Source organism: Hakea prostrata, chromosome 3 (genome assembly GCF_041222555.1).
Source record: "Hakea prostrata isolate BN-2017 chromosome 3, UWA_Hpros_2, whole genome shotgun sequence".
In the NCBI taxonomy this organism is placed as follows: domain Eukaryota; kingdom Viridiplantae; phylum Streptophyta; class Magnoliopsida; order Proteales; family Proteaceae; genus Hakea; species Hakea prostrata.
The window spans coordinates 37,878,473-37,887,911 of record NC_142602.1 but is presented as its reverse complement, the minus strand read 5'-3'; positions in this window follow the sequence as shown (position 1 = coordinate 37,887,911).

Genomic DNA, 9,439 nt, shown 5'->3' with positions numbered 1-9,439 from the left:
CTAATGATTGTATGATGTTATTCTAGGGTTTGTTTGCTAACTTTGATTCATCCCTCTTGTCCGTCCAAAATATATTCGAATTTATTTAAGGTAAGGCAGTTGTTACCATATTAACATAGATTGCATAGATTTAGTTTCTAATTTGGGAACTACTTAGATTTACTACTGTTATGTTAGTTTTTATTATGATATGAATGCTACAAGTACAGTAGGATCTTATTTCTTATTTACTTTATGTACTTGGATCATGTATGAATACTTATTCATGTATGTTGCTTATTCATTTGATCTTGTCTTATTATACTCTTTCATATGATGGGATATCCTCGTGGATGATATGACCGAATTATGATTGTGATTGTTTAGGTATGATTTGGGATTGGGGAATGTCCTTTTGACATTTCTGTCCTTGGACATCATTGGGGATAGTATGGGATATTTCCTAATGTTACCCTTTGACACTTTCCCCGATTATTGGTTGTCATACCTAGGACTTGTGAAGCGGTGTATGGCTAGGATATCCCCTGCTATATCGACCCAACCCGGAAGGATATTCTGAGCAACAACCCTTGGTAGCAATGGGAATTTATGGGCGCCAAAACCGGTAACCAACCTGGTGAGGGGACATGAATCACATTGTGGGGGCCATTTATGGGTAGAGTTGCATATGGATAGACTTGGGCTCATGGGCGTTCAAGACCGGTAACCAACCCGTGAGAGGACATGAGAGCTTCCTGCTCACTATATGTGGATGACCTATAGGGCTGATGAATCTGTATTTGAGAGAGCCTGACACGCCGACTCTAGTGTGAAGGATACTTGAAAGGATCCCGAGAGGGGAAGAATGGACGTATCTAGATCCGAGTTGATGTAACTAAGTAGATGACTTGCATTTGGCTAGGATTTACCCTGACAAGCGCCAGTACTTCGACCAAACGGTGATGTGAGAGAGAGGTGACTTAACCTCAGCCATGGATTGTCCAAAATGGATGAAGGACCCTTTGCCAACCGAGGATGAGTGAATTGAGACCTACCCAAAGAAGTATGGTGCTATGACTTAAAGTATGTCTGCCTATAGAGACCAACATACATAGAGTTAGACTCATACATGCATTGTCTGTCTTATATCATATCACATTATGCTTTGTTTATGTTATCATGTTATTTATGCTATAATGGAATTACTTGCCTTCATTGGGTTTCTTTTGAAACTCACTCCTTTTGTACAACATCTTTTGTTAGACTATTCTCGCAGGCATTGATGACTATGAAGGCTAGTATGAAGAAGCGCAAGATGAAGAAGCGTACCATACGCAAGGTGTTGGCAACTATGAAGATTATGTTGGGGATTCCTCGAGTGGTCTCACTTGTTACCAAAATTAGCCCTCTTGTGGAGTGGGAGGCGTACCGAGCGTGATTGATGAAGTCTATGTTTATGAAGATGTTCTTTACAAAGTAGAATAGACTCTAGCTTAGTTAGATTATATCTTTCTTTCTTGTCTTTAGAACCAGCTTGTAATTTCTTTTGACTTTCGATCTACATTCCATTGTACTCGTGGAGTGAGATTCCGCCTCACTCGTATTTGATTCTATTTATCTATTGGTATCATTTCCGCACTCTGATGATTATCTCATTACTTTACTTTGATTCATTTGAATAATATTGTTAACATTGATTTAGTCCTGTTCTTGATTATATTATTGTGAATGTGGGAGGTTGATTTACTCGATATTGGATCTTGTGGATGTGGATCACACACTCGTGTATGCCGGATAGGGTACCATTTGGGTGGATGTGACATCGATATTCTTTTGTGATCTTTCGAGATCCTTTCTTGACTTTTATTAGTAAAATACTTGAATACTATGATTTGTTCTTGCTTTTGAATATGTTATTGTGCTAAATGGATATGATCATTCCTAAACTTGATCTTGGGGGGTGTGGATCACACCTCCGGGTATTTCGGATAGGGTACCGGCTAGAGGGACGTGACACACTCTATCCTTCCTGTGGACAACACGGGGAGACTTCGGTATCAAACCTAGTATAATGTTCATAATTTTATTCTACTTGTGTTGTTGGTCCTCTGATATGTTCTAAATCTATTCCTAAGTGAATTTTTTTGCCATGATCTTCTATTTTCTTATCTCTAGAATGAATCCCCATTCATTCTAATATTTTCGTGAAATCTACGGATCGATCCATGGATTTAAGCCTATTATGTGATCCTATAGATCTCTATTCCAATGACCATGTTAAATGCTTATATCATGCTAGATAGTCTTCTATTACTGTTATAGAATTTCCCTTTTAATTTCGAAGTGTTCTGATCTCGAATGAAGAGTTTGACCAATTTTGGGGTTTTCTGTTCATACAGAGAGCATTGGTCACTTACCTTGGTCGCTTTAAGCAACCAATGGTCAAGCAACCAATGGAATCAATGACAGCAACTTTGACTGTTTTGGTCAGCTTTCATCTCCAATCTTTTGGGGTTTGTTCCTAATACTTAACTTATGTTTGTTTAGGGTTTCTTTGGTAACTTTGGACCTACCCTCTGATCTTTTCTCCTCATTTTTCGAATCAATTACTAAGGTGAGTACGTTCACTCACATTTGACATCATTATGTGCTATACTATGATTAGAATTGTATGCATATGTTAGCTATTGTTTTAGAACTTTTTATATGTTGTTTTACTTCGCAATTACAATAGGATATTAATGATATGATTTACATACTTGTATGGAATATGAATGATGTGTTTGTAAGTAAGACTTCTATATGATGATTATGGAATCATGATGTGATGTGAATGCCTAAGTTGTGGTTGTGGATTGGGGAATGCCCTTTTGGCGTTCTGTCATTGGACAAGTAGTGGAGGTGGTATGTGATAATCATGCATTTACCATTATTTATTTGATTTAATTCCCCATACTTATTTAATTGAAGAGAGCTAATTGAGTATTTTTGTGTATTTTTCAGGAATAAGGTGATTTTGGATATTAGAGATAATATGGAGTAAAGTTGGAAAATATATTAGATATTGGTGGATTTTAAATCATGGCATTCAATCTTGCTGCCCAAGAAATCATGAAAAGTGAGATCTTAGTCAAATTGGAAACAGGTGGAGGTCTAAAAATCAAAATTGGTAATAAATCTAAAAATTGGGTAAACAGACCTACCTTCAGTATTTTGGGTATATCTCTCTCGTATGAGCTTGGATTTCAGTGATTCAAGATGCTATGGAACTATATTGAAAATATCTACAAATTTTCAGTTTTGAGTTTTTCCAAAATCCTAAATAATAAAGGTCAAATCGACCAGTAAAGAGAAGGGATTCATTGTGTGCGGGAGACATAAAAGAGAAGCCGACCACGAGAGAAGAAAAGAAGACGGCGAATGTGGCTCTCATCTCTCTCATTGCTGAAGAAGAACATCTCCTCTCTCTCTCTCTCTCTCTCTCTCTCTCTCTCTCTCTCTCTCTCTCTCTCTCTCTCTCTCTCTCTCTCTCTCTCTCTCTCTCTCCCTATGTTTCATCTTTATTTTTCTTATGAACTTTGTGATAATGAGTAGCTAGTTCCTTTTCTTTGGGATGTAGATGAACCATTCTTATTTCATTAATTTGATTGTTCTGTATCTTCTAGTTGATTGTGTTTGAAATTGGCCAAAGATGTTCTATAGCTCAGCAAACTAAACGTGCCAAGCTTCCGCAAAGGACGATAGTCTTGTGAAGATAGGGCATATCTAGGAAGACCATTCCTAATTTGCTTTGAAGTGTAGAATTATATCGATTAGGGAAAAGCATTGGGGATTCGAAATCCCAAAGATCTTCACATATTCATAGTTTAAGTTTTTGCATTAATTAATAGATTTAGTTTAAATTTAGTTGTGTTAAATTCAATCTTAGTAACTTAGCCTTTTAGTTCCCCATAGTTCGACCCCGTACTTTCTGCTTGCTAGATTAGTATAGGATTTTATTTTTGATTGGTTAGCGACACGATCAGTATGGAATGCTTTCCTATGGTGCCCCTTGGCGCTTTCCTTAATTACTGATTGACATACCTAGGTTTTGTCTAAAAGTGTTTGGCTAGGGAAAACCTGTCATATCTGACCCTATCGGAAGGGGTATTGAGGCCAAGTGACCCATGGCAACAATGGGGATTGGTGGGTGCTCAAAATCGGTAACCAACCCGTGAAATGACACAAATCACATTGTGGGTGCCATTTGTTGGTAGGGTTGCATATAGTAAGCTTGGGCTCGTGGGTGCCAAAGAAGGCGAGAAGCATGAGGGGACACAACATCTTCCCATTTATTATATGTGGATGACCAATAGGGCTAAGAGTCTACATAGCCGAGAAGGAGACGGTGACTCTAGGGGGAAAGGTACTGGAAAGGATCGTGAGAAGCAAGGAATGGATGTATCCAACCCTAAAGTAGATGTGACTCAGTAGATGACTTGCACAAGGCTAGGTATAACCCTAACATGCGCCAGTACTCATACTAATGGTGGTGAGCGATAGTGTTGACCTAAACCCCAGCCATGGAATGTCCGAGAAGGATGCCTTGACCTAATTACCGTGGAAAACCCAAGAGACCGAGAAGGTTGAGGGAAGAGTGACTAAGACTACCTAGAGGAGTATGGTGATTTATCTTAATGTGTGTCTGCTAATAGAGACCAACAACATATATAGAGTTAGAAGCATACTTGCATGCTATTTCATATCATTTGCATCCATGCCTTGTTCTTGTTCTTGAGATTGTGATGGTTTATAATCGTTAATTGTGTTTGAACTACTTGCTAAGTTTCTTCTAAAACATGTTTTCTTCGGATTGTGTTGCAAGGTACGGATGATTGCGAGATTCCGAACTATGAGGTGCTTGTGACTCGTATGGTTTCCAAGATATTGGCGACTACGAGCAATACAATGGAGCACACCTGTATGATGATGATGCATACTAGAATTAGTTGGATCTTGAAGTGAGAGTGTCCCATGTTGGAGTCGAAGACATCTGAGTCTAGATATTGTTTGATGGACATAGATACTCGTTATGTTTAGTTTTAGAACGATTTTTAGTTTCCTTAATTTCTTTCAGTTGTAATACATTAGAATTCGATCCACCTTCCGCATTGGTCTATAGAGTTATTTTCCACTATACTCTACAGTTATCTCTTTGATTGGTATTTTTTATTTCGCACTACGATATTCTTTTGTGATCCTTCCGAGATCCATACTTGATTGTTTCTTAATTTACTTTAATACAATGATTTGTTCTTGATCTTGATTATATTATTGTGCTATGTGGGTATATGATCACCCTAAACTTGATCTTCAAGGTTGTGGATCACACCTTCGGGTATTCCAGATAGGGTATCGGTTGGGGGGATATGACATTGCGTATAAAAGGCTTGGGCTCGTGCGTGCCTAAGAATGCGAGAAGCATGAGGGGACACAAGAGCTTCCCGCCCATTATATGTGGATGACCAATAGGATTAAGGGAAGGCATAGTCCGAGAAGGAAATGTTTACTCTAGATAGGAAAGGATACTGAACCAAGAAGGTGAGAAGCATGAGGGGAGGAATCTAAACCTAGTATGATGTGACTAAGTAGATGACTTGCATTGGGTTAGGCTTATCCCTGACACACGTCAGTTCTCATGCCAATGGTGTGGTGAGAGAGTGGAGACCTAAACCCCAACCATGGTGATAGTCCGAAAAGGATGCTTTGACCCCTTACCCAGTATCTGAAGATCAGTAACCAACCCGTGAGAGATCAGAGTGACGAGACCTACCCAGAGAATGATGGTGTTATATCTAAATGTGTGTCTACCATTAGAGACTAGCATCTGTTAGAGTATAGTTGTATACTTGCATTTTGTCTCATATCATACTGCATCATGTAATGTATTGATTTGGATAGTGATATTGGTTATTTGTTTGTGAACTACTCATTGAGTTCTTTTAAGCTCACCCTTTGGGGACAATGTTGGATGATTATGCGAGTTAAGAAGAGATCCCGAGCTCCGGTTGCGAGACACTTCCCTTATATTATGCGGATGAGGAAATAATGGGAGCTAATTATAGCTCGTGGTACGATCCATGTACTAGTATGAAGCACTATTATGGTCCCAATCAACAAGGATAGGAGATGCCTCATTCGCTGGTGGGACTACGAGGTGGAGATTTATCCTAAGTTGCAAGTGTACAAGCAATTGGAGAAGAAAGCGAAACACTAGAACACTTAGGATAATTTTGACTTTACGTTATTTTATTTCAGTTGTATACTTTAGATTTGACATTTCCGCACTCTAATTATTTGACATCACTTCCGCACTCTAATTTTATTTTGAGATCCTTAACACTTGATTTTATTATTTATTAATACTAAAACGTTGATTTTTTTCTTGCTCATGATTGGACTATCGTGTGGAATGGTTGGTGATTGTCGAGGACCTGATCTTTGGGGCTGTGGATCACACCTACGGGTATTCGAGTAAATAGGTACCGGATGGGGGATGTGACAATTTGTCAATGGCTAGTTATGCTGAATCAAGCACACCGTTTCAATTAAAAAGTGATTGTTTTCTATCTCGTTAAGAGTTAAACCAAGGGGTTTTTTTAGGACTTTATCAATAGCCAAACCCCTTGATTTGAAGAACTTAACCAATTACATACAACCTCCACTCCAAAGCAATCAAAGCTCACATTCACTCAAACCTATGTGTACTAGCCTCTCACTTTTGTGTGCATATTCATTCAAAGTAATCAAGCCTTTCTATTTGCTGATGAAGGATAAGGTGATAGTAGGCTCATTGGGATCATCACATCTTAAGTGTTGCAAGATCATTGTCATGCCAATGATGGGTTAGTAAAGCGGTTAAAGGCCCAACCTCCCTAGGGGAGATCTTGGGTTCACACCCATTCGGCGGCATTAATTATATAAAAGCTCCCTTGAGGATGTAATCATGGTGTGCGCAAGCTGGCCCGGATGAACCTCATATCCAAAAAAAAAAAAAATCATTGTCATTTGGGCATTCATTCTCACTTGCATTACACTCACTCAAGGGGTAGGTGTCACACTCCTTGATAAGTAAAATCTTACCTTTGTATCTTTTATTCTTGTTATTGTAATTCTAGTTCTAAGTAGAATTAGAATTGAGAGGGTGTTCTTGCCCTAGTAAAAAAAATTGTAACAAGGTGCTCTTGCCCTAGTGAACAAAAATTTGTAAGGATTTGATTCTCTACCCACTATATTGAAAAAAAATAACTAGTGGAATACTCTTTTGAGGCCAAGAGAGAAGTAGATGTAGACTTGCAAAGTCGAACCACTATAAAATTCATGTGTTGTAATTGATTGCAAATTGCTTAATTTATTTCTATTTACTAACTTAATTTTAAATTTGTAGTAAACCGAAAAATTAAGGCTAACCAACTAGTTGTAACCTATTCACGCCCTTTTAGGTTACATTAGTAGGATTCGTTCACCTCCTTCTAGGTTACATTAGCAGGATTCATTTACCCCCTTCATATTCTTGGGAGGAATAATTACGGCGAGGCTACATACCATTTTAGAGGTGACTCCTTGATGGGACAAATCGACGCTTCAGCTTTAACTATTTGATTTATAGGTTGTGGATGGAGCACAATAAAAACGTTCTCGAGTGGAGCACCCGAGTTTGCTTCAAGCATTCTACGGTGTGTTTTAAATGACACTCATGACTAGTGAGGGTATCAAAGTTGTGGCACCAGATTTTGGCCATGCTCAGAGCCTTCTTCCATCATTGGTGGCTAAAGGTGCATTTCTAGATTAAGATTCCTGGACCTCTATGGTAGAATTTGTCACACCCGGCCGCGGGTGTCCATTTACCAAATACCCGAGGGAGTGATCCACAATCGTATGATCCAGTTTCGAGTCAAATCCACACCATTCCACATAATAACACAATCATGAGCAAGAATAAATCAAGTGTTTAAATCAAAAGAATAAAAGTATCAAGGTAGTAGAGGAACTCAAAAAGATATCAAAACAAATAAGCAGAAGCGAAGTTAAATCTAATAAAAAGCTTAATTCTCAAAAGAAAGATAAACTAAAAAGGGACGAGTCCTATTTCCTAAGGAATTACATCAAAGAGTATTTTTAACTAAATGATAAAAATGAATCTCAAAAGTCCCAGATTTCTGAGTAATCTCAATCCTCCCGGGGAATGTAACTACTCTCTGTAAGCACAATCTTGACATGCACATCAACCACCATGTATATCGTCACTCCCATAATCCAGTATGCCATACAGCTCGATCACTGACATCTCATAATCTTGCATCGTCTCAGCATCTTGATCTCCAACAAAATCAATACCACATAACTATGTGGGTGAGTTTCGAAGAAATCAGCGAGTAATTCATATACATATGCATATCTTCATTCAAACATAAAACAACAACAATAATGCGCTAACATCATATGAAGTGACATGATTATGCAATGCGATGTAATGATGTTCCTATACTCTAACCAATGCAAGTCTCTATCCGGGTAGACACGTATTAAGATGTAACACCAGCCTCCTCTCGGGTAGGTCTCATCACTCTAGTCCCTCTCGGACACTAGATAAGGGGTCTTGTCATATCCCCCAGCCGTTACCCATTCACACGAATACTCAAGGGTGTGATCCCAGCCCCACAGATCGGGTCTTAAAACAATCACCAATCATCCCACACAATAGTCCAATCATGAGCAAGAATAAATCAATATTATAATATTAATAAAAAAATAAATCAAATGTTAAGGATCTCAAAAGAAAATAAGAGTGTGGAAGTGATGTCAAATCTAAAGTATACAATTGGAAAGGAATAAAGTAAAGTCAAAATTATCCTAAGTATTCTAGTGTTTTGCCTTCTTCTCCAATTGCTTGTACACTGCAACTTAGGATCAATCTCCAGCTCGTAGTCCCACGGTGAATGAGGTGTCTCATATCATTGTTGATCGGGGCCATAATAGTGCTCCATACCAATTTTGGGATCGTACCACGAGCTACAACCAACTCCCATTGTTTCCTTAGTTGTATAATATAAGGGAAGTGTCTTCGAACCAAAGCTCGGGACCTCTTCTTCACCTACATAATCATCTAAAACAACATTTCCCTCGAAGGGTGAGCTCAAAAGAACTCAGCGAGTAGTTCACAAACAAATAACCAATATTACAATCCAAATCAATACATCACATGGTGCAATATGACATGAGGCAAAATGCAAGTATGCAACTATACTCTAACGGATGCTAGTCTCTAATGGCGGGACACGCATTAAGATATAACACCAGCCTCCTCTGGGTAGGTCTCGTCACTCTGATCTCTCATGGATTGGTTACTGATCTTGAGATCCCGGGTAAGGGGTCAAGGCATCCTTCTTGGACTATCACTATGGCTAGGGTTTAGGTCACC